This window comes from Podarcis muralis, chromosome 1, assembly GCF_964188315.1.
Source record: "Podarcis muralis chromosome 1, rPodMur119.hap1.1, whole genome shotgun sequence".
Classification (NCBI taxonomy): domain Eukaryota; kingdom Metazoa; phylum Chordata; class Lepidosauria; order Squamata; family Lacertidae; genus Podarcis; species Podarcis muralis.
Genome location: NC_135655.1, coordinates 52,278,988 through 52,304,524, shown reverse-complemented (window position 1 = coordinate 52,304,524; position 25,537 = coordinate 52,278,988). Strand labels below are relative to the sequence as shown.

Below are 25,537 nucleotides of genomic sequence, written 5' to 3'. Positions count from 1 at the left end.
GGCAAAGCCAAACAGAGAAGGGGTCCGAGGATATGCAAGAACCCAGAGCAGGAGGCGCGTGTGCCCGCAGAGCCGAGAGACGCGCCTGCTCCTCTGCACCGCGAGGGAACAATGCAGCGCGAGGAAGGGAAGGCACGGCGGCTGGGAGGGAAAGGGATGGCGGCAGGGGAGGGGGGAGATAGGGAGGGGGCATGGGCTGGGAGGTGGAGCCGCGGCTGGCTGGAGCTGGCGACTCCAGCTCTCCCGGCTGCTGCGGGCAAAGGGATCTCGGCACACGCAGCGAGGGAGCGCCGAGCGGCGGCTGCAGCGTCCGAGCTCGCCGCACTGCCTCGCGCCACCTCGAGCGCCGGGGAAGCTCGGGCTGCAACTTGGGCGCCGCCTGCGAAGAGGCGCTGTCGCTGCCGCCGCCGCCGCCGGCCTCTCGGCTCCTGGGAAAGTTACCTCAGCTGCTCTGAAGAAGCTGCCGACGCCGAGGAAAGCGAGCCAGGGCGGCTGGGCTGCCTCCTGCTGCTCCGAGGGTAAGCCCGGGACTCCCGCTTGGCCCCGCCTCGAGCGCCTCAGCTCCGCGTGGCGGCGGCGGCGGCGCCCGCGACTCGCTCCCCCCCCCCCGCCCCGCCAACCCGCGTGCCGAAAGCGCCCCCTTTGGAAGCCTCCACACGGCGGCAGGGCCGGTTTTGCCTCAGCTGCTGCTGCTGCTGCCCCGCCATTCAGCCTCCTCTCCGGCTCTGGGTCTTACACCGCCCCTGAGGGGGTTGAAGAAGCCCATAGAGTTCCAGTAGCTTTATTGCTCACCCCCAAATGGTGGTTTGGGTTCGCCTCAGCTAGTCTTAAACACTCACACGACTCACTCACTCGGGGTTTTGGCTCTTTCAGTGTTCCCAAGCCTTAGGATACGGATTCCTTCTCCATTAAACATCTTCAACTCCACACACAGACACATCTACACAGGGTCCCCCTTCGCCAGTGGACCATAGCATTCTGGTCACTGGGGGTGCTGTAGTCCTGGCTCTGAGGCTTTGGGCACCCTCTAAATACTGGGTTGCTTTCCCCTCACTTGGGGTCCCTTTATTGAAGAACCCCTCTTCCCCCTTCAAACGCCCTGCACTGCTGCTCTCCCTCAAGGGCTGCTTCCTCCTGCTTCCGTGATTCAGCCCCCTTCAGTGTCCCTGGATGCAGTGCATCTCTTGCGAAACTTCCCCAGATGTGAAGTTTGGTGCTGTGCCCTCCTAAGTCCTGCTTTGGGGTGGGTACAGCTTCTGCTCCTTTCAGCGCTCCCTTCTTTTTTGCTTATGTCCATCATGAGGGTGTTCATCCATCTTGAACTCATGCTGGTCTTCTTTGTACCTTCTTTAGTCCTGTTATTTATTTATTTTTAAAGAAGGGGTGGAGCGGGCTGTACAGTTCGTTCCATCTCATCCATCCCAACAGAATCAGGAGGATGTTTACAACCTGTGCTAGGTGGGAAGTGGAAACAGGTGAGAAATGTGCTACTGTCCTCCTTCCCAGACAGGGAGTGTTGGGGGGAAGCAACAGAATACTCTATTTCATGTCCTTTTGCATAGAAGGGAAGCTTTTTGGGATGTTGAATTACTGGACCATGCTGGGTGTCTCTCTCTCTCTTCTTCCCTCCTCCACCCCTCAATTCAGGTGTACGTGCCTTCTTTCCAGTTAGCTTTCTGTCCCTGTGTTTGATGATAACAGAAAAGATGTGTGCTGAAAGGTTTTAGGTAATCCAAGCCAAACTAAACTTGCAGATCATAGTAAAACATTTCCTCAAGACGACTATCTCAGTGGGTGATCTCCTGTCTCAAAGGAGACAAATTCATATCTGTGCTTGACTTAGTGTGTTGTCTTATCATCAAAGATCAGATTAGTGGGTTGTCTCCTTTAATGCTCTCACTTTGCATTGCTTTCTTATTTTGCAAGAGAAGTAGCTGTATACAGAGTTTTCTTATAGATTTACCAGGAGGATTTTGAACCTTTTGTTAATAAATATTCCTACTCTTAGTTCTGGGCACACTGTAACTTGGAAAATTTCCAATGATCCAGGCGGCTCAGTTGCCTAAATATCTGATACAAGTCATGTACCAAATGTGTTGTTTATCTTTTCCTAATATGCAAGAAATAACTAAAAAGAAAACTGATCTGTGCAGCAACCAAACCATTGTTTTAGCAAAGTATCCAGCTGACACTGCCTTATTTTAGAAAAATGTTATTCTAGTGCGATACATTTGTTTAAAGCTGGAATTTTTATTATCAGCTGTAGTTCACAAAACATTTCCTCTTTCTTTTAGTATATTGATTGTTCTCCTTTTAACTCTTGGAATCTGTTCTGATTCTACTGTATGTCACTGCATTTGTCATGATATTGCAATATTCTGAAACAATGTGCTATTATTCTTGGCACCTGCCACTGAGGTTAGGGGAACAGGCAAAGGTTAAACATCTGGAAAAATCCGTTATAAGATTTGTTGGGCAGTGGAGCAGTTTCTTCCTTGGGGGGTGTATTGTATATCTTGCCTGAGAGCTTATTCAATTATGAAGAAACAGGTTTGGCTGAACCACTTCGGGCTGCAGGTGTCTATAAGTTTGAATGATCCCATATATGAAAAAGAGACTGTACACAAGCCAAGGTTGGAATGCTGGAGAAAAGGAAGTTAGCCTAGCTTTCTCCCTTGTGGAATAGCTTCTCATGTATGAGGAAGATTGTTTAAAATTAAAATAGGAGCGGACTGACACCTTTGAATCTTTCCATTAGTCCAAAGTGGTACAGTCCAGGAAGGGCATCACTGTTATCTGCTACTAGGTAATGGTTGCAGAATTATTGAAACATTGTACTTTGGGAAAGATGTTCATTTTCCATCCTTAGAGATTTTTAAAAGCTATGTTGGACTGACATCTCTCTGGGAGGTTGTCAGTTCTAGGGTACTTTGCCATCTGATGGTATTTCTCACTTGACAACTTATGGAAACGTATAAATATGTGATTCTGCTTTATAATACATTATTTTCTTGCTAGACTGAACATGTTTCATCATATGGCAAATGGCTTTGAAATGAATGGGCATTGATACAGACTTAGATGACTTTTAAATGCCTTCCTGCATATTTAAAAACATCAATCCTGTGCACCCACAGCACTTAATAATGATTAATGCTAACTATAGTTGATGTTGCTATAACTACAGATGAAACTATGGTTTTGCATGCAGAGTTTAACCATTCCCCCAGTAGGGACATATAGGGAGAAATCTACTTCACACCTTGCAAGCAGAGAAGCTGAAGAGAAAAACTGTCTTAACTATGGTTTGCTTGATGCAGATGTAATCCTTAACTATATGTAAACTTTAGTTTGGAAACCTATGTAAAACTAGGGTTTCACATCCTGTTTGCAGCTGCCCAGTCTAGACAAAATTGGAAGTCATGGGTTCCCACTATAAATGAGCTTTGGCAAACACTGGGCTTTTACACTGTCCCCCACCTCTCTTTTGTGCATCAGAGGAGACTGTAAGCTTCCTTTCCTAATTCTAAAGTAACTACAGTCTCATGTGTAAAGTCCAGATGTGGAGAATTGTGATTTTTTTTTTTTGAAATTCTAATTAGTGAGAACAAGCATGAAACCATGGTTTGATCTTGGCTTGCTCTTGCTAACTATAATTTAATGTATACTTTATAAACTAGGAGTGGGCAAATCATTCATTTTTTTTCTTTCACAGATTGCATTCCCTTGGGTATAATCTGTCAGGGGCCAGTGGCAAGTGGGACCAGAACCAAAAATGGCAAGGCCATCCACCCTTCCCTCTCTCACTTTCTTCTCCCTCCCTCCCTTCTTCCTCATCCAGCTGCCTGCCAGAGGAAGGGCGGTTCACTCTTATCACAGTACTGAACTCATCAGTTGCTGGGGGTCTCCCCCCACACCTTCCATTCCTCGATGCAACATGGCTTCCGTCCTTCCTGGTTTTCTCCTCCCATTCTCTTTTTCTCCCTCCCATGAAGTTCGCGCAAGGACCACTTGTGGTTCTTGAGCTGCAGGTTTTCCACCCCTGCTTTAAAGAAACGACAGTCCCCCCCCCCCCCCAATTTAGATGTTATGCAAAGCTCTGGTAAAAGCTACTGATCTTCCTTAAGTGTGCAAATGGGCAGAGGGCAGAGGAGCATAAAAGCCCACAGCTCATTCATATAGAGTTGTTGCAGTAATCAGGTCCTAATTGGTCCCAAGGTAGTCACATGATGGTTGTGGGGTTGGCTTGGGATCTGACAGATCCTGGGGTGGCTTGGCCTCTCTCCACGCCATTTTTTCAGGGCTTATTGCTGGTTGCTACCTGTAGAGAGCAGCTGACTACATCACTTTCTCCCTCCTCTTTGGTGGGCAGAAGGGGGAGCTCGATGTCAACAGAGGGCAATAGGGCTGGGTAGAGAAACATCACAGCTCAGTCCAACCCTGCTACACACACCCCAGAGCAGTGCAAAGTGGAGGGATTGGATTGTGTCCCTATGGATGAAGGCAAGCTTGCATTGCTATAAATAAGAACTTTCAAATCTTTCTGCTGGAAACTGTACATTTTGCTGTAAAGATCTACTTTCTCCTTGGATTTCCTCAGAGTGCTTGTGCGTCCTTGATGATTATTCAAAATTTTGATGGTCCCTAGAAGGCAGTTAATATTTTAGTATTTATTGCAGCTAAAGTGCTGTTTATGTTGTACATTGCTGATGTACTATACAACAGAATTACTTTAAAACAGAAAAGCTATTTAATAGAAATGAAATGGGTGATTTGTGTACTGAACAGCACAATTACTATAAAATGAAACAGCTATTTAACAGAAATGAAATGGGTGAGGGGGAGGAGAAATCCTGATTTTCTTATGATCTTGCACTGTAAAACTTTAAATTTTGGTGGAATGTTTCCAGTTCTCAGAAAATTCAAGCCTGGGCTGAATGTTCATGTCTTTATTTTCCACTTGAGGGGGAATACTTTATTGTCAAATGATTTCTGGCATTTCTAACAGATATAATGAAAGACCCAGGATGTGGATAAAGAACGGGGTGCTACTGATGTCACTTAGAGCCAGAGCTCCCAAGGCTGCCAATATTTGGTACAGGGGGTGGTGAACCTTTGGTCCTCCAGATGCTGTCCAACACCCAACTCCTGTGTGCCTCACACAGTGTAGTCAGTAGTAAAGGATGAAGCGAGTTGCAGGTGTGACATGTCCTTCTGGCCACCTAAGAAAGAGGTGTGAATGGGAAATGCATCCAGTTTCTTGATCTGCCTTTTATTACCACCGAGTTATCCTGCCATTAGCTTCACTGCCCACCATTCCACCAACCCCAGTGGCCACCAGTCCTCCACTTGCCTGAGCCCCTTCAGTTGATACTAGGCGATACACAATGAAGGAACTAGAACAGATGGGAGGAAACATCTCTTGGTATATTCACACACTCTCACATGCAGTGGCTATATGTCAGTTTGCTTGGGGGGTTGTTTTGAGGGTGTCTGTGGGCAGAAGAAGAGGATCCTGCAAAGTAGCAGGTCAATAAGAGTATTCAGTTTGTTACAAGGTCACTTGGCTCTATACAGCCAATATCGTTTCATATATCGACTGATGCAGTGATGTATGATATTCCTGAATTTCAGGTGTGGCATTCAAACCTCATGAGTCATATCATCATGCCATGTTTGGAGTGACAATTCTCTGTAAAGCATGGCATAAGTATATCGCTCCATTTGAGGGAAGGATCTTAAACAGAACATTGCTCACAACAATTATAGATTGGAGGGCACCAAAATAATCTGGAGACAGGTCATTGGGAGGGAATTAAAATGTTTCAGTTAAGGGTATAAATTCAAATATGGCAGCTGAAGACCTCCTATGTCCCACTCATTTTGTCATTATTGTATTTTTAAATGCCACGAGTAAAATATAACTTTTTAAAGAGCATACAAGGGCTGGTTCTAAGAGCCTCCTGTTTTTCTCTGCCTCTCTTACAATGTCTTTATCCCAGGATGATATCATGTTTGGCTTGTTGCTTAGTGTTACAGTTTTTGGGCTAGGGAGAAGAAATGGGGGGGGGGGATAATTGAGGCACGCTTATGAAACTGCTGATCAGTCCTAAACTTCCTGCCAAGTTCTATATCTGTATATGTTTAATTGAAAACATGATTTAATACACTTTGCTTTACCTCCATTTTAAGCAACTGAAAAGGTATGTACGGAAAGGAGTGAAGCAGCTGAAAACAAGAGCAACATCTGCCTCTGTTACTTTAGTTCACTTGTTTTCTTTTGGGCCACTTCATTAGACAGTTTGGATTGTTACATTTTAACATCCTGCAACAAACCTTCTGTTTAGTCTCCCCTGCTGAATTGTAATTGCATTAGATCGATAAGGTGTTCCCCCCCTTTGCTCAGCTACTATAAGAGGTGAGTAGATAGCTGAGGATTTAAAATAGCCTTATTCCATGGAACTGGTCCTAGTAAACAGATGATGATGATGGGTTGGGTTTGGTATTTTTGTTGGGTTATGTATTTTTGTAGCTTAGTTCTGCCATTCAGGACTGCCAATTTACAGTTTTTCATGCATCAGAAAAAACTGGCTGTCTGGTTTTCCATCATAGCTATTCCTTAGAAAGCTTCTGGGTCCTTAGTCCTGCCAAAATTAGCTTCGTTCAACTTACCAAGTGTGTCCATGTTTTTTCCAGGATGTATATTGGATTTGTGGGAAGTGAAGTCACTCTATGCTTTTAAGTACATCAGTAAGCTGTGTAGTATCTGTGTTTTGATCATTCTTGAGATGATTTTATCAGGTATTGTGGATGTGAAACTTGCACCTCTCTATGCCTATTAAATGCTGAATATTTACATTATTTATGCATGAATTGCATTTGTGATGAGGTTTTGGAACTTGGTAGATTTGAGTTCATTTTAGGATATGAATGTGGCTGCATATAAGATTAGCAGTTTGCACACTATGCATGTAGATGCGCAGCCAAAAGCCAATCCCATGTGTGTAAGTTATCTGCTGTAAGTCTCCTGCTGGAACAACAGGATGAAAAAATGAAATAGCACTATGTATGGCTATTTCAAATCCCCGCGACGGGGGTGAGCTCCCGTTGCTCGGTCCCAGCTCCTACCAACCTAGCAGTTCGGAAGCACGTCAAAGTGCAAGTAGATAAATAGGTACTGCTCCGGCGGGAAGATAAACAGCGTTTCTGTGCGCTGCTCTGGTTTTGCCAGAAGCAGCTTAGTCATGCTGGCCACATGACCCGGAAAAACCGTCTGTGGACAAACGTCGGCTCCCTCGGCCAGTAAAGCGAGATGAGTGCCGCAACCCCAGAGTCGTTCGTGACTGGACTTAACTGTCAGGGGTCCTTTACCTTTACCTTTTTACAGCTATTTCTATCAATGAATGTGTTCCTTTCCTTCTCTCATCAGCTTAATATTTAAGCATTCACATTGCCTTGTTGTGTGATACTGGATTCTTTAATGGTGAAACTCGGTATGGCTTTCATTGTGGTAGCACTTCACTTAATATGAAAAAAGAATATGCTCTACCCGCCTTTCCTCTCCTCCCAGTTGCTGGCACTTGGATGGATGACATTTCACCAGCAAATACTTGCCCAATTTAAAAACACATACACACATAGTTCGAAGACCATATGTGCAGATAATGAGTTTAAGCTGATAAATAGCTAACAGATTTCTATCAAATAAAGATCTCTCTACCAAGAATATCCATTTTACTTCAGAATAAATAATCAGATTTGTCTATTTTATTTAATTTTCTCTAGTCCTGCCTTCTCTCAACCTGTTGTAGGAAAACTGGCAGAGCCACATTGGACAGTCATGGTTGACAGAGGACTGCTGGTTCTCCTCCATAGAAAGGATTTCAATTAGAGGTTTAACTATCCATCAGTAGAAAAACTGATCAATATAAAAATATATCAGTCCAGTTTAGGGGGTAAATGCACTGCAACAAAGCCATAAAAATAAAATACCTGCTGGATGGCATTAAGCATGACACATTAACACAATTGGCAGATTAAAAAAAAGGAAATGAAACTTTTTCAGTTAAACAGTGTAGTTGCAAAGAAGTAACCAGGGTTAATAATAATAATAATAATAATAATAATAATAATATTCATAAATATACAATAATGGTGTCTGAGGGCTAATTGACCTTGCAGGTTCTTAAAAACATAAAGCAGCATATTGTGCCATTAACATTCAACACCACTGTAACAGTTGTATCAAGCATAACAGTGCAATAATTATAGGTTGTTGACTTCATCACCAGTAATTAAGCGTTACGAATTACCTGAAACAATTGTGGCAACAACATAATTTAAAGCCATAGCACATGCTGCCTGAGCAGTCTGTAGGTACACATCTCAAAATTGTATCAGTTGGACAGTTACATGAGCGTGTTGCTGCTGCAGTTTTGTATCATTGTGTCTCTTGATGTTGGTAGTGACAAACCTTCCCAGTTCTGGGGCTATCTCTCCCAATATCCCAGGCAATGTCCCTAGACACATACCAGAGTTTGATCAACAATAAACCAAGGTCTGCTAGAAAGAGATGACACTTGGTTGGGCGCTCAACCAGCACAACAAACACATGTTTTGCCATATTTGGTGGTTTTGGATGGCATGTACTGCCTTCAACTATATGATACTAATTCATCCATTGTAATATTCTTACATTGTATGAAGAGCATTTTGTGGAGTCACTTTGATTCCTGCAACATTAAGATTTTTCAGTTTTCCAAGTCTTTCCATCAGGTTTTGTTTGTTGTTGTGTTTTTTACCAACTAATTTTAGGATAGGTCTCCTTAAACTCAGTATAGCAATTCACAACTCGCTTTTTTCAGTGCTATCATTGTACATTTGAGCTCATGGGCTAATGGCGGGGTTACATATTATTGCAATGAGTCTAAAACATTTGGAGGGCACCAAATTAGGAAGGCTACTCTAGAGCAGGGGCCGGCAAATTGTTTTAGCCGCGGCCCAGCCCACTGTCCCTCAGACCTCGTGGCAGGCCGGAGAAGCAGCTCGGGGGGGGGGAGCTGTAAGAAGAGGCAAAGGGGGCAAGTAGTCCCACCCCCCAGCCCCAGCCGCTGTGCTTACCTTCCCAGGGGCTGCTGCCACTGCTTCTCATGGGTAGGCAGAGGGAGCTCATCCGCTCTGCTCTCTGGCCCACAGGAGCACCAGGGTGGTGGCGGAGGGAAGATGAGCGGCACAAAAGGACTGACTCTTAAAATGGCACTCAGCCCGCTCAGCCCAGCCCCCTTCCTCCTCTAGGCAAGGCAGGGAGAAGCCAGGAGAAGGGAGGGAGGAATGGCGTGGGGGGGGGGAATGGCGCAGCTTAAACGAACAGGATCCCCATGCTGATCCACGGACAGTCCGTGGACCGGATCCTGAAGGCAATTGGGCCTGATCCGGCCCCTGGGCCTTAGTTTGCTGACCCCTGCTCTAGACCATAACAAGTCTCTTATGCTTTATAGCACTCCCTGGACTCTGTATAAGTCCAACATATTTTCTCTTTCATAAGGCAAGTATGTATTTTAGAAGATCTGCATCTTTTTAGAAGGCAAGTAAAAACTTCCTGTTTAGGTATACAGTGGTACCTCAGTTTTTGAGCCGAACGTTTCCATTTTCGAATGCCGAAAACCCAGAAGTAATTGCTTCCATTTTCGATCGCGCCTTGGAAGTCGAATGGCTTCCGCTGCGTGTTTTTCAATTTTTCCAATTGAACTTGCAGCCAGCCTTTTGCGCTTTGGTTTTTGAACGTTTCAGAAGTCGAACGGTCTTCCGGAACGGATTACGTCTGAGAACTGAGGTACCACTGTATTCTTTTTAAAGTTGATGTTTGATCTGAAAGGTGTTAAGCATTTTTTTAAAAAAACTTTTTAATGGCACCAAAGTGGTCTGGAGCTAACCCAGCTAGATCTATTTGAACATGCACTAATCCTGCTGAATTTGTAGGTGGTAATCTGTTAGCACTCAGCCTCTGAGTACATTTTGCCAAAAAGCCTCAGCCACTTAAGAATAACAAGACGGAGCTGATAATCTTCATCTAAGGAAGACAACCAGTATGTACGTTGGCCATGAAGCCAATAGCACATTTTAATTTCTGTTCTTTGCCACAGAACACATATGTTACAGCTTAAACTGAGATACCCTGAGAGAGTCACATTTCAGGAACTGGCATGCTGCCATTCTGTAAGCTTAGTATATTTTCCACAATAATAATATTATGTAGATACATTCAGGCAGTGCAGCGTCTTTACTATTCACTTCTAAAATTCTTTTGGCACTTAACTGTCATACATCAAAACCCTTTCAAAAAAGCAAGTCCATAATAGCTGTAAGAAGATATAAGGGTGTGTGAGTGTGAGGAGGGCAGTTTTAAATTATGCAGATAAACCAGGACTGTAAAAATGTTGCGTATGGCAATAGGATCAAAACTGCCCTGCTTAAAACTGGGCATTATGCCACTTCAACTGCAGACCACTGCCTTTATTTCCAATATTCAGGCATGAGTGCCGCTGCTTATTTAGTCAAAATGGCAGCACACAGACACAAGATAGGGAGGTTTCTGCATGCTTGGGGGAACTCCAAAGTTTGCAGAAGTATGCAAATTCTTCAGAGAAAACACCCTGGGTGTGTGTGAATGAACCCACCTAAAGTCAAGTGAGGACTGAGCATGTTCATAGCCATGGAATGCTGCTGAGTGAGGGGTGGGGAAAACAGTAATGGGCGGAACAGGGAATGAATGGTACAGCTCTGAAGAAGGCATGGCTGGCTGGCTGAAATCCTGAACAGGAGCACTATGCAATATTTTGTTGCAGGGCCCACATCTACATTCTAGTGCAAATGGACATGCTGCAGAAATCGTCAAAGCCCTGGTTTCATGTATTTTTGACCCTGCCATGTGTTAGGATTAATGATAGCAAGCAAGTTACCGTATTTTTCGCTCTATAAGATGTACCAGACCACAAGACGCACCTAGTTTTTGGAGGAGGAAAAGAAGAAAAAAAATATTCTGCATCTCAGAAGCCAGAACAGCAAGAGGGATCGCTGCACAGTGAAAGCAACAAACCCTCTTGCTGTTCTGGCTTCTGTGATAGCCGTGCAGCCTGCATTCACTCCATAAGACGCAAACACATTTCCCCTTACTTTTTAGGAGGGAAAAAGTGAGTCTTATAGAGCAAATAACACGGTACTTCAGCTTTTTGCACTTTGCCTTATTTAGCTACATGGGGCTTCATAACATTAAAAAATAATAATCAAGCCTTTCATGTGGGTTTAAATGAGTCTACAGTGTATATTATTGGCTAAAAACTGGCTTCAAACTAAAATAACATTTCCAGGGTATCTTCTGTCCCTTGGCATTAGCTGTGCTGCTGGGATGTGCACTTCTTAGTCTGTAGTAAAGTGAAGGAATCAGCAATGGAATGTTGATAAACTGTACAGTTTCTGTTTTTTTAAAAAGAATAACATGAAAGGTCATTATGTTTTTGAAAAATCTCTTGCAGATAAGAGGTGCTGTATGTTCTATGAACAGGAAAACTGCAGCAAGGCAGTCAGGGACACTGAGCGCTGGAAGGCTTAATGGGAAGATGATCTAGACATAAGAGGCCTGAGGGGAAATGAATTGAAGGGGGCATTTGAATTAACAGGTTCAAAAAGAAAACTAGGCTAGTGAGGAACCTTACATAGGCCCAGAAGAGTGTGATTTGAGGTTTCCAGTTCATATCTGCCTTAATGGAGGCAGCCCCCATGACATCGCGGGGATCGAAGAATGATAGAGGGTAAATCAGTATTGGAAATTCCTCCCAGTGAAGGGAGGTAAGGACGTCACCTGCAGTCCATTTCAGTACCTGGCTCTTGCTCTGGCATGAAATGTAGAGGGCAGGGAGGCACTGAGTGTAAAAGCACTTCACCTGGCGAAAACCCTCCTATGCCACCATTAAGAAGCAGCAGTTCTCCTATTAGTTGGATTTTTAATTTTAATTCGCTTTAGAGTCAGGCACACTCCAAGAGAAGATGTTGTCATCAGAATTGTGGAATTACGCAGCTGCATTTATCGGAGGTTCGGAACTGAGAAAAAGATTTTATTTGGTGTGGGCAGCGGAGAGGGGAGCCTCTGGTTTCCTTTTTCCTTTGAGTTTCTTTATTAATGAGTTGGCAACTGTCTCCAGACACAAAATTTTAAAGATACAAAATGAGGTTGCATTGCAGCATGGAATAAAACTTATCTCATTTGTCTTCTTTCAGAGAAGGTTTTATTATTATTAATTATTATTATTATTATTATTATTATTATTATTATTATTATTATTATTATGCAATTTAGTGAGCTGCTTTGAGTAGCATAGAAAATTTGCCCATGCCAAATGGTTATCTAAAAGCATTATTTGTTAAACTAGAGGTCATTTGTTTCTTGTTTTAAAAAGTACAGTCTACTTTTCTCTTAGATCTTTTCCTCATAAAAACACTGTACTGACTTACAAATCAGTTTCTAAACTAAAACCAGCATGGAAGATTGCCCCTCTTTAGAAAGTCACTTTTAATGTTCAAGCAAAACTGAGATGTCATTCTTAGGTAGATTCCTTATCTTAAATTACTGCAGATGGTTCCCATTGCCAAAAGAAATGGGTGACCGTGGCACTTTAGTCTGGTAGCAGATCATCGTTTTTTAAGATACCGGTAGTTGGAAGTGTATCCAGAGAGGCTCCATTTCCTGTAATGTGAGCACACACTCACATGTTTCTTCTGTCCCACAGCTCTGGTAATCAAAAACCCACCCCTCTGAAAGCGTAGAGTAACTTATAACACAGATATGTAGAAAATAATTGCATATACAGTACATTTCTGGACAATCCTGCTGTTATATCAGCAACCCACTAATTTGGCATAGTGTAGCTGGAATCTTATGCACTTCCAGCTGCAAAGTTGAAAGGAAAACAATTCCACTTTAAACCGCACAGAATATAGTGACGCTGGTGGACATTAGCTGAGCATCCACAACAGCTGGAGAAAATATTGTACATAAGAATGTATTGGTGACACACACACATGCATGGAAGGAACTGGGGCTTTGGAAGGGTAATAGAGAAATACATTCCAAGTTCATCCAATCCCCTCCATGCCCCAAACACACGCAACACAGCCAATAGACACAATCTTCACCCACCTTTGCCCCAGTCATTGATGCATTCCAGTGATCCCTGCAGGTGGGATTCAAATCCCTTTATACTACAAACACACACTGCCTGCTTTTGATAAGCAGACACACAGGGAAGGAAGGGCTGATAGTCCAACCTGATGCTCAGCCAGCTCTGCAGCTCACCAGGGAGAAGGCATGTTTGGAGTAAAATCCAAGAAAAGGCTTCCTGTTCTACCTGGAGAACAATGATCTGCAGAGAAATGTTTTTTGTCAGGAAAGAGTAAAGGAAGACAGTAGGCTAAGCAACAATGCGAATTGCAGTTGAGCTGTCACAGGGGGAAAGCCCTTGATAGTTTGCTGGGATAATGAGAAATGGGAAAGGGGGAGAGTCAAATCCCACCAGAGGAAATTAAAACAAAACACTCATTTTGTGTGACCAGCCAGCAATGAACTAGGGCTGCCAGAAGTCCAGACTGACATATCCAGAAGTTGTCAGTCGAAAATAGCATTCAGGTGGTATTTCAAAAAAACAGTAAAAATATCCAGGAAAACCCAGGTGTATGCCAACCCATGTCGGAAGTGTTATTTTTATGGCAAATTTCCTTTAAAAACAGTGGAACCTCGGTTTTCAAACGTAATCCGTTCCGGAAGACTGTTCCACTTCCAAAACCAAAAATCAAAGGGCTATTGGCAATTTCAGTTGGGGTGGGGTGGGGGTGGGGAGAAACGCGCCTCGGAAGCTATTTGAGTTCCACAAAACGTTTGAAAACTAGAACACTTACTTTTGGGTTTTTGGCATTTGGGAGTCAAGATTTGACTGTACAATGGTACCTCAGGTTACATATGCTTCAGGTTACATACACTTCAGTTTACAGTCTCTGCTAACGCGCTAGTGCTTCAGGTTAAGAACTTTGCTTCAGGATGAGAACAGAAATTGTGCAGTGGCGGCACGGCGGCAGCAGGAGGCCCCATTAGCTAAAGTGGGGCTTCAGGTTAAGAACAGTTTCAGGTTAAGAACGGACCTCAGGAACGAATTAAGTACTTAACCCGAGGTACCACTGTAGCTCAAAAACTTCAATTTTGGGGGGAAATTTTGCAACGACTCAACAACTTTGCCAAAAAAAGTTCAACAACTTTAACCCTAAATGAACGCAATGTGACAAAGACAACCAGAGAAGACAGAGAACACACTCACAGAGCAGCTCTGCGAAAGCAGCCATGAAAGCAGTGATGGGCACACATAGAGGGGGCATCTGTAATCACCTTGTAGCCCAGACCAAAATTGTAAACATAAGAACTAAGAAATGAATATGCTGATATGGCCTTGGGCAACAGCGCAGGCTTTGGATGCATGAGGACCCACAGCCTTAATGTAGTATATTAGCTAAAAAAGGAAGGAACACACCACAGTTCAATGGCACAGCTATTTACAGGGAGTGCTTCATGGACCAATAACCTCATAAAGCTAATTGTTTTGCTCTTTTGTGCCTCAATATGCTTTTCACTCTGCCCAGCATGCTTCATCTCACCCAAGAACAGGGGTTAGCAATCTTTTTCAGCCTCAGACCATGTGGTGGGCTGGACTATATTTTTTTTTGGGGGGGGGGATGAATGAACTCCTATGCCCCACAAATAACCCAGAGTTGCATTTTAAATAAAAGCACACATTCTACTCATGTAAAAACACCAGGCAGGCCCCACAAATAACCCAGAGTTGCATTTTAAATAAAAGGACACATTCTACTCATGTAAAAACATGCTGATTCCCAGACTGTCCATGGACTGGACTGAGGCAGCGATTGGGCCGCATCTGGCCCACGGGCCTTAGGTTGCCTACCCCTGCCTAAGAACATCCCTCTCATGTTCCATTTGCTTGGCTCTTCCTCCTGCTTACTGCAGGAGTCTAGCAGTCCTTATTATTAGTGCTCTCCTGAAACTTTCTCCCACTTTATTTTAATCAGTTACTGAGAATATAATTTGCGTTCAAAAGTTATCAAAGGGGAGACAATTTCTTTGTGAAATTTTCCAGGGCAGGGTGCAAGGTTGTGCTTCGCTTCCCTTTCAAGGAGACTAAGGGTGTGTTTGTGAGCATGTTTTCTACAAGGGATGCTTGCCTTTCCCGAAAACCCCACAGCATCCTTGGTTGGGCTTTCCTGGAAGACAAGAAGGCTTAGAGGCTGCCACCTGTGTTCCTTAATTTATTTATTTTAATGCAAAACCTTCTTTGCTTTTAAAGAAATCAGTGTAGATAGAAATACTTTTTTTAAAGGTAAAAAAAAAATGGCTTCCCTTAAAAATATATTGAGTGCTTCATGTGATAGCTCCTCCCATGGGACCATTTCAGATTAGCAAGTACAGGATAAATACTTTAATTCCAACATGCATGCTTTCACACCAACAGGAACCACAGGAACCAGGGGGATTGTGCACTGTTATCCCCCCCCCCTCTTACTAGAACCCATGTGGCTAGAATATTGTCAAGATGCAGATCCTGAGTCTAGCAGGGCATGGCCTGGATCCCCCTCTTTTCTGAGGTAGCTGAGGTGTAATGAGTATGGGGTTGCTTGTGCATAAGCTTCCGCCTCTCCAGGCCAAATTGCCTTGTTAAACCTTTCTGTCTGGACAGCCCTTCTCTTCGTGGCTGCCTCAGTTGCTAGCAGAATCCGTCAGTGGGCGTTTCTTAAACCTTTTCCGACATAAAAGTTGTTTGACGCCCAGTCTCCTCCTACTCTCCCTGCGTGGAAGTCTTCTGCGCAGGGAGGGCGTGGGTAGCGGAGGACCTGTGCTCTCCCCGCTGGTGTCCAGTGAAGAGTCCTGGAGCCCTCTCGCTGATTCCCCCATCTGCCCCCCTTTATCCCTGGTGTTGCGCTGATTTGCTTCCCCCTCTGCTAAGCTGCCTCTCTCCCTGCTGGGCCCTTCACCAGCATCATTTGAGAGCCTTCCCTCCGCCTCTCCCTCCGATGTCAGTTCCCTGACATGAGGTAACTGGCAAATGGGGGTGGGAAGGACTCCTGCTTGCTAATTCCTTACTAACAGATGACCAGCAAATGTTAAACAAGCAAAAGAAAAAGAAAAGAAAAGAACAGCATAATGAAGGTGTAAAGTTTTTCCTTGTATGCAAGTCTGATCGATATAAAACCAGAGTCATGTAGACCTGTGGAGCACAACCTCTCATCTGAGTTGTTGTTGTTGTTGTTGTTGTTTGTTTATTAACTGCTCTCAATCCTAACCTGATAACTGCCATTTGCCCAGATTTTAATTTGTCTGAATTAATACGTTTCCGAGCACAATTCAAAGTGTTGGTGCTGACCTTTAAAGCCCTAAACGGCCTCGGTCCAGTATACCTGAAGGAGCGTCTCCACCCCCATCATTCTGCCCGGACGCTGAGGTCCAGCGCCGAGGGCCTTCTGGCGGTTCCCTCATTGCGAGAAGCAAAGCTACAGGGAACCAGGCAGAGGGCCTTCTCGGTAGTGGCGCCCACCCTGTGGAACGCCCTTCCAGCAGATGTCAAAGTGATAAATAACTACCTGACATTCAAGAGACATCTTAAGGCAGCCCTGTTCAGGGAAGTTTTTAACATGTGATATTTTATTGTATTTTTGGTTTTTATGGAAGCCGCCCAGAGTGGCTGGGGAGGCCCAGCCAGATGGGCGGGGTATAAATAATAAATTATTATTATTATTATTATTAATTTTAAGATGTATTTTAATTAATTGATTCCTGTTTTTATGTATACAGTGGTACCTCAGGTTACATACGCTTCAGGTTACAGACTCCGCTAACCCAGAAATAGCACATTGGGTTAAGAACTTTGCTTCAGGATGAGAACAGAAATTGTGCTCTTGCGGCGCAGCGGCAGCAGGAGGCCCCATTAGCTAAAGTGGTGTTTCAGGTTAAGAACAGTTTCAGGTTAAGAACGGACCTCCGGAACGAATTAAGTACTTAACCCGAGGTACCACTGTACTGTGTTATTTATATGATGATGTTAGCCACTCTGAGCCCGCATCCAGCTGGGGAGGGTGGGGTACAAATAAAATTTATTATTATTATTATTATTATTAATTTGTGACTCACCTTCCACATAAGTGTTCCAAGGTGATTTGCAGGCATATCCTTAAAAACAGCTAAAATACTTTTAAAAACGGTACAAGAACAACTGAGCATAGATTTAAAAAACAACACAAAGTTAACAACTAAGGCAGAGATCTTTTCATCTAGGTGTAAAAGCTTGTTCTATCCAGCTGGGTTGCCTGGCAGGATTTATATACACCGTAGGTATGCCTACAAAGCCAGTGGAGTCTGAAGTATAGGTGTTTATGACATCAGGCCTTGCAGCCCAGGAAGCATGGTTAGAATTGCTTCAGAAACTGGTTGCGAGCATGCCTGTTAGCATTTTTTGTGAGAAAGGGATGCAGATTTATTTATTTATTTGTATGGGTATACTGCCCTTCTTCTGTATATCTCAAGGTGGTTCACAACAAATACAATATAAAAACACAAAATACATAATAAAAACAAGAACAACTCCCCCTTCCCCCGTGCAAACCAATAAACTCGCCTCCTGCCACAAGCATGTTTATAAAAGGGGTATAACTTGTTAATCCGCTAAAGACCTGGTTGAAGAATTATTGTTTAAATTACACGATCAAAATTAATTAATGTTCCACAGCATTTTTGGATGATTTTTTTAAAATGGGTACTAGCATATTGAATTTTGTTTCATGAGTCAGAACATTTAAAACATCATTCTAAGAATATTCCAAGTTAGTAGCCTAGATAATTTTTTCCTAGGCAGATCATGGCTGTAAGTGTACTACAGAGTGCTTTGCCAATTAAATATGATACCTCTGCTTTCAAGTTGTATGACGGGGCATGCCAGTTGTGAGTGATGTCGTCTCAGGAGATTGAGAAGCATCAGTTTGTCTGAGTCTGAGAGGATTAAAAGTTTTCCTCACTGTGGTGAGGAAAGGATCATAAGCTTTCAAGGCTTCTGTATGGGAAACATTATGGTGTACAGTGGTACCTCAGGTTACATATACTTCAGGTTACATACGCTTCAGGTTACAGACTCCGCTAACCCAGAAATAGTGCTTCAGGTTAAGAACTTTGTTTCAGGTTGAGAACAGAAATCGTGCTCTGGCGGCACAGCGGCAGCGGGAGGCCCCTTTAGCTAAAGTGGTGCTTCAGGTTAAGAATAGTTTCAGGTTAAGTACGGACCTCAGGAACGAATTAAGTACTTAACCTGAGGTACCACTGTACTGGGAAGGATGAAAGTGGGGGGGGGGGATACAGCAGAAATAACTTCTTTCTAAGAACATTTTTCTAACATTTCATCTGTAGGTAAATACTGGTTAATTTCTGGTCTGGCCTAGTTGATGCTATTCTAAATTATTTCACAGTCCTTATTTTTTTTGTTAACCTAGGTTTTGTTGCAGGATTGTTTTGGTTTTTACAACCTGCCTTATAGCCAGCCACATTTTCCCTCACATCAATCATGCATTATCAGAAGTTTATTCAGTGGTCCAGCTGTGGGCATCTGCAGGAATGTTCCCTGAGGAGTAACACTTCATTTACATTTCATTATTTATTAATAACCAAATGTGCATAACTAGCATCAGAGAACTACCATTTCTGGTAGCTCTGGTGACTGAGTAGCACTGAGGACTGAGTACACCTGGCCTCTGATAAAGGGGTTTATTGTTTCTCAACAGGTAGACATATTGTTCATGGACAGATCTGACATGCAAACCATTGTCCCTCCACCCACAGCTAAAATCCTAATTTCTTTTCTCCGACCCCCTCCAGCTCTTAATTGCACTGTGCTACAATCCACTTTAAAGCACCTATATTTTTCTTATCATATACTTAAATCCAGGCCTTTTTTTTCAGCTGGAATTTGTCAGACCTCTCAGGTGGGTGCCATTGCTATTATAAGAAAATGATACATTAGTATACATGTAATATATAAGGTTATAATTATTGGTCAACATCGTCTTCAGGTTCAGTCATGATTACAGTCAAAAGCTGTCCTCCTCCTAAACCAAATTTCTACACCTCTAGCCAGAAAAGATGCTGTCTGTTCCCATCATGTTATATGAGCAATACCGTACTCAGCGCATTTGAACAATGTTAAGTATTCTGTTAAGAAGCAGCAAAAATAGGAAGGGGGTGGGGAGAGAGACCTGTGTCATTCCTTTTTTTTTTTTAATTCTTAGAAAATTTACAAGGATTCTTTTTCGTGGTGCTTTGAAAATGTCTTAGCATAGAGTGCATGTCTCACACTAAGGTGATATATTGTTCGCTTAAGCTCCCGGTGGGTTATTCCTGTGTTTGTTCCTTTTTAGTTGCTCTTGCAAAGAGTTGCAAGTTCTGCTTCTTTTAAGTGGTGCAGAGGGGAATGCTGCCGCTTGCTGCTTCCTGGCCAATAATGTATTCTGCTGAAGTGAACAAGTCAGGCTGTAGAACAAACTTAAATATTCTCTTATTTTGCAGCAGCATTTTGCTCACAGATCACATGGACTTCAGTGAACTAGCTTATAAATACAGTGGTACCTCGGGTTAAGTACTTAATTCGTTTCGGAGGTCCGTTCTTAACCTGAAACTGTTCTTAACCTGAAGCACCACTTTAGCTAATGGGGCCTCCTGCTGCCACCGCGCCACCGGAGCACAATTTCTGTTCTCATCCTGAAGCAAAGTTCTTAACCCGAGGTACTATTTCTGGCTTAGCGGAGTCTGTAACCTGAAGCATATGTAACCCGAGGTACCACTGTATGTTGTTGTTTGGCATTCAAGAGACAATGGAGTGTGCCTCTGGGGGTGAAGTAAAACTGTTGCTTAGCAGCACCAAAGTGACCTCCCTGGAGTGCAGGCCTGAGGTCCTGCGCCGCCCAGATGACAAGACCTCCCTCTTGGCCTCCCTAATGCGGTCCAAAGGAAAGCAGAGCTAGAGGGCTACAGCACATGCAGAACTGCCTTCTTGACTGCTGGACCCACTATCAATCTGGTCCACTCAATCTGCTAGAGCCTGTCTTTCCATGCAGGGGAAGTCCCTAACTCATCAAAGGTTTGAGACCCATCGGCTACCCTCACCTGGCTTAGCCAGCCAGTTAAAGTCATTTCCGAGGGTATGGCTACTGTCACAATCTGACAGTTTCTAGGAGCCACAGGTGAGTGCAGGGTGGGGACCAAAGATGGACAAACCAGAAGGAGCACAATGTGACCCCCACCATAGGTATCCCCCCACCCTTCCATATAACCCAGCTTATAAATAAACAGGCAAGAAGTGAATTGAACTATCACATTAATCTGGAGCATATTTTTTATTCGTTGTTGTGAGACGCTTTGATGATATAATCAAAATTTGTTTGTTTTCTTGAGATAATGCTTCTAGGCTTTGGACTGATCTCACAGTTAAGACCCTCATGTAAAAAAAGGTTTCTGTTTAAGGATAAGGAAGACATTCAGTTTGGCCAAATTTGCACTTCCCCAAACAATGTTAAAATTGAAACACAGCTACCCTTTGATGTTCATGCTTTTCCAGTTTTTATGATTCAGCCAAACAATGCATACTAGGGGAAAGTGAGTAAAGCATATATTGGTAAAAAATAGCTATAAAACATGTTATACTAGAGGAAATAGCTTGCAAAATGTGTATATTAGGAAAATATGTATATGTCAATATGCATTTTAGGAGAAAACACTGTTGCATTATCATAAGGAATTTTAAAAATAATTCACAGAAGTGATGAGGAAATGTGGGGCACTGACTTTAAGACTCAAAAAGAAAGGAAGAAACAAAGAAGCCAGAAGTGACAGATTTCTCCACCCCTAGTTTTGATTCCTCATGGACATTATAGTATATGGCAATGCTTATTACGTGGATCTTCTGCTCCACATGTAAAAGCTCCATGTCCACTGTTGCTGGGAATGTACATCAACATTGTGCATATCCTCTTTGCAGCTATTTGAACAGCATTGTATTTTATGTTGTATATCTGTTTTTATGATGCTTTTATTATATTGATGTTGTGTTAAGTATAGCACTTAAATATTTTTACATATTAAGTGGTTTAGAAATACTTTTTTAAAAATAATGAATGAATGAATGAATGAATGAATACAGAGTGAGAAATGTGAATAAGGCACTCCAGAATGTTTAACCTACAATGCTGATTCTCATGTTTCTCTACAGAACCTCACCAGTAGAGGTTACAACCCTAGTATTGTTTATTTGATTTCCTTATCTTCATTTAAGAGGAGAGAGAGAGCTGAGCTGAGCGATCCTGCTCTTGCCAGAGGTGAAGAAACTGCTTTATTTGCTGCCAGTACACTTCAATAGGAGTCTGCAGTTTTTGGCTAGTCTTGGTTCCTCCCTGCTGCGGGCTGGATGGAGGCAAGCATCTCTGCCCCACAACAAAGGAATCTTGCCAACATTTCCTGCAGGAGGGGAGTAGCCAAGCTTCCACTGCAGATGTGCAGTGGAGTTCAGAACCCCACCACAAAGTAGTAGCTACAGGAGTGCCCTCCCCACTGCTGCTCTTTCCTTCAGAAAAGTGGGGAGCATGTACTTTGGCTGCTGCTAAACGGGAATCAATAGCTACAGGATCCTTTGCTCCTTTCTCCTGCAGAAAAGAGAGACAGGGAGCATCCTTTCAACCCTCTGGCTTTCATCCTAGCTTTGGCACTGAGGAGGATGTGAGGATCATCACACAACTGATGGGGTTATCTCCACTCACGCCTACAGCTTCAAATCGGAAAGATTTTCACTCATGCTTCCCATAGAATGGCATCACACTCATAGGGGCAAGTGTAATTGTAAAAATCTCTACTTCTTTTTATTTGCTAATATTTTTGGAGGCTGATGTTTGTTAGAAAAGTAGCATGTAAAGGAGAGGACTTCTCTAGAATCCTGCTGCTTGATATGCCAGTGTTCTCTGTGTGGGAAGCACTCAGTTCCCATCTACAGTCCAGGAAAATCAGTGCCACCTAGTTTCTTTACCTGTGTAAGATTCAGTCTATATCAGTGCTTTGTTCTGAGTCCAAGTACCAGGTTGACATAGTTTTCAAGTCTTTTCCTTTAAATATACTGCATGGTATGTGTCTCTGTGTGTACACATACACATATAGCCTTACATTGCAGCCACATTCAGTCTCTGCTCAACAGCTGAATTCACATAGATAGCTCATTACCTTTGGTGACTGGCCACATGGCACAAGCAAACTTGTTGTACACTCATTATCATGTAGGATTATTGGGACAGAGCAAGGCTGGCTTTGTTACCTGAACACTCTCCATTGACAACTGACTTGCTGTTCAGATGCATCCACCATATGGATCTGCAACACCCAGATCCACCCTAACAGTATTTCTTCAGTATGAAAGGCTAAGCAGGGTTTTGAATCCAAAGAGAACGGGAGAGTTCATCTTGAAGCAGTAGCGAGGAAAGTCAGGGTTTGAAGGCATGTGCAACTGCAAAAAGATCAATGACAACAACTAGGTTGGAAAAAGGGGCCTTAGGAAATGATCTATACCAGTTGATGTTGATAGGGGAGGAAGAATGTGGCTTCAAAACCTAATGGGGTGGGGCATGTTTGGGTATGGACAGGAAAGGCAAGCCTGTAGACTGACTCTTCTCATTTGCTTTTATGGCTGCTGCTTAGAAGAATCACTTAAGCAGCCCAGGAAAATTCATCTGACAACTGATGATGTTTGTGTCTAGACCACAGAAATTGGCTAGGGGTCTGTAAAATGAAAGTGGGAAATTAGTTCTTGGAACTGGATAAGGCTTGTGTTTGTGATGTGGGGAAAAGAGTTGAGGCATAGTTTAGTTTGGTTATAGCATTGTACTCTTTTGGGACTCCTGATTTTACAATGCAGCTTGCTTTTTTGTAGCAGCAGGATAAAAATGAGATCTGTTTGTTTATTATGATTATTGGGTTAAATTTAATTGTGTAGTTTCTTTCCACTTCACCCCGCTCCAATTTATATAAGACTGGAAGGAAAGAATTAACTCTTTGTTTTCCAATATATGGTTTTGCTCAAGCAGTATGTTTAACTGAATAGGCCTTACCCTACATCTCAGGGTAACCCTGAGAGTCATTGAATTGTTTTAATGATTCATGGGATCATTCATCCCAACCTCTGGTTTAAATGGCAGCCATTGCTGTGGCCAACTCTAAACGTTTTAGTTGGCTCAGATGGATTCTTTCACATATAGTTTGTAATAAACCCGAAGCTGTACTGTGCACACTGGGCCTTTACTTGAGCTGTGCTTGGATCAAAATTCCACACACCCCTTTTTGGAACGATGAACAAAAATATGCCTGGTGGTTTCAAATTGCAGATTATAGGGGCTAAAACAAAACAGTCCTTTTAAAGACAAAGTATTTCAAGCTGTTGCTATGTAATTGAGTTAAGTAATAGCAATTCCAGTTTCTCTGTAGCAAAGTATATGTAAAATATAGTTTGCTTTTGTTTTCAGGGTTTTTGTCAACATTATTTTTTTCTATTTTTCTTGTCCTGATTTCAGTACATAGTTCACAAATCCACATTTTAAAGTTTCAGCTAATGCCACTATCTCCCTCTCCACTTTGTGGAACAAGCATGTATGTGAAAAACAGGCCCTGTGGACCCACCCCTCCCACAAATATTTGACAGATTGTGAATATGAACAGCATATATTGGCTGGTGCTCTCTGCCACACCAGACTCTTGTTTGCTCATGTGGCAAAGGTGTCTGGCAAGCATAGGACAAAAAGCAGAATTCTGAAGGTTGGTTTTCTATACCCGTAAACCACCCATTTAACTTTAGGTTATTAGTCCTGCAAATTCTCAGTTCAGTGGCTCAAGCAACAGGTATTAGCTAAACCCAGTTCTCTTCCTATAGTCAGTATAACTGATGTAGGGAGTGTTCACTGATACCCTGTGCCCAAGGGCCCCCAGAAACCTGAAGCCAGTCCTGGCTGTATGCTTCACTGAGCTGTCTCTATGCTTTAAAGGGGGACTATTCCATTTTATGTCATTTGGGCTTATGCAGCATATTGTTGTCATGTTTTTCTTCTAAGGCCTAACAGTCTGAGAGCCCATGATGTTTATGCATTGTTGATGTTAAGTGTGGAGCATGTCTGGATAGGAGATTGCCTGGAAGCCCCATGTATCCCACTAACTTTCCTGGGTTTCCCTAAAGAAACTGTTCATTTTCTACTCTTATCTGTCTTCCTGGCTCAAGCTCATTCTCTCTCTCTCTCTCTCTCTCTCTCTCTCTCTCTCTCCAGTTCAGAATTATGACTTGTAGTAAAAGTAGAATCTGTCTAGACTTTGAATTGCTTAGTAAGGAGGTGGTGAAACAGATGCATCAATTGTAAGCTGATGATACAGTAATTTTCTGGCTCATCCAATAATTCTCTAAATGCATTTCAAAGAGGATTCAATTTATTAGCAGCCTTTGTTGCTAGGTATAAACCCCTGGACGTAAATCAAAGCATGGCTGGAAGTAATGAAATGGCCCAGTACGGCTAGGCAAATGTTTGAGTAGGGATTGGAAGCTGTCATGTCCTACCCCTAGAAGAGAACCCCATCATTGGAGTCAGTGTTTTGGAAGATTTATCACCTGTGATGTAGTGCCCCCTTATTTAGAAATTGTCAGTTTATGGGACCATTTGTTTTTCTTCATCCATGGTGACTTACTTTCTTGATAGAATGTGGAGAGCGTAAAGGAGGCATCTGAATGAATCCCAGCCTGACTTCTAATTTTTGTGCACTGTTACAAATGCTACAAAATTATTGATTGCAGTGACACACTAGGCGGGAAGCTTGGCCAGTGACTGAATACTCTGATGATTACTTCATCCCCTCCAGTAGTCAGGCTGAGCCAGCTAAATAACAACAACAACAAAGTCCCAGAAGTGACTGTGATTCTCAGCCCCCAAGCAGGATCTGCACTGTTCACTGGATGAAGGTGAACTGTGCAGCCTTTTTTTGAACATCAGGGAAAGAGCCAGGTGTTGCAATGAAAAAGAAAAGATACATCAAGTCCCTTAAGGAAAGCTACATTGTTGGCTGTGCCACAGATGTGCTGCATGAGTTTTGTGCTTGCTTCCAAATCTCTTTGCCTCTTCTATTAGGTGAAGTCCAGTTCTCAGAGATGGTGCAGCTTTTCTCATCCCCTGTTGGCCATGTTGACAGGCTTGCATTGTACAGAAGTTAAAGGTAAAGGTAAAGGACCCCTGACAGTTAAGTTCAGTTGTGAACGACTCTGGGCTTGCGGTGCTCATCTCACTTTACTGGCCAAGGGAGCCCATGTTTGTCCGCAGACAGTTTTTCCGGGTCATGTGGCCAGCATGACTAAGCCGCTTCTGGCGAAACCAGAGCAGC

At 43.1% G+C, this 25,537-nt stretch overlaps 1 protein-coding gene across 6 annotated transcripts in view; it reads left to right on the top strand.

Annotated features, from left to right (window-relative positions):
* The first annotated feature begins 243 nt into the window (after positions 1 to 243).
* Positions 244 to 25,537, top strand: part of TSPAN18 (tetraspanin 18) — a 152,524-nt gene continuing 127,230 nt past the window's right edge. For all 6 annotated transcript variants that reach the window (XM_077928951.1, XM_028727511.2, XM_077928941.1 and 3 more), the window contains exon 1: positions 244 to 518. The gene's annotated coding sequence lies outside the window, so the exon portion shown is untranslated. The remainder of the gene's footprint in view (positions 519 to 25,537) is intronic.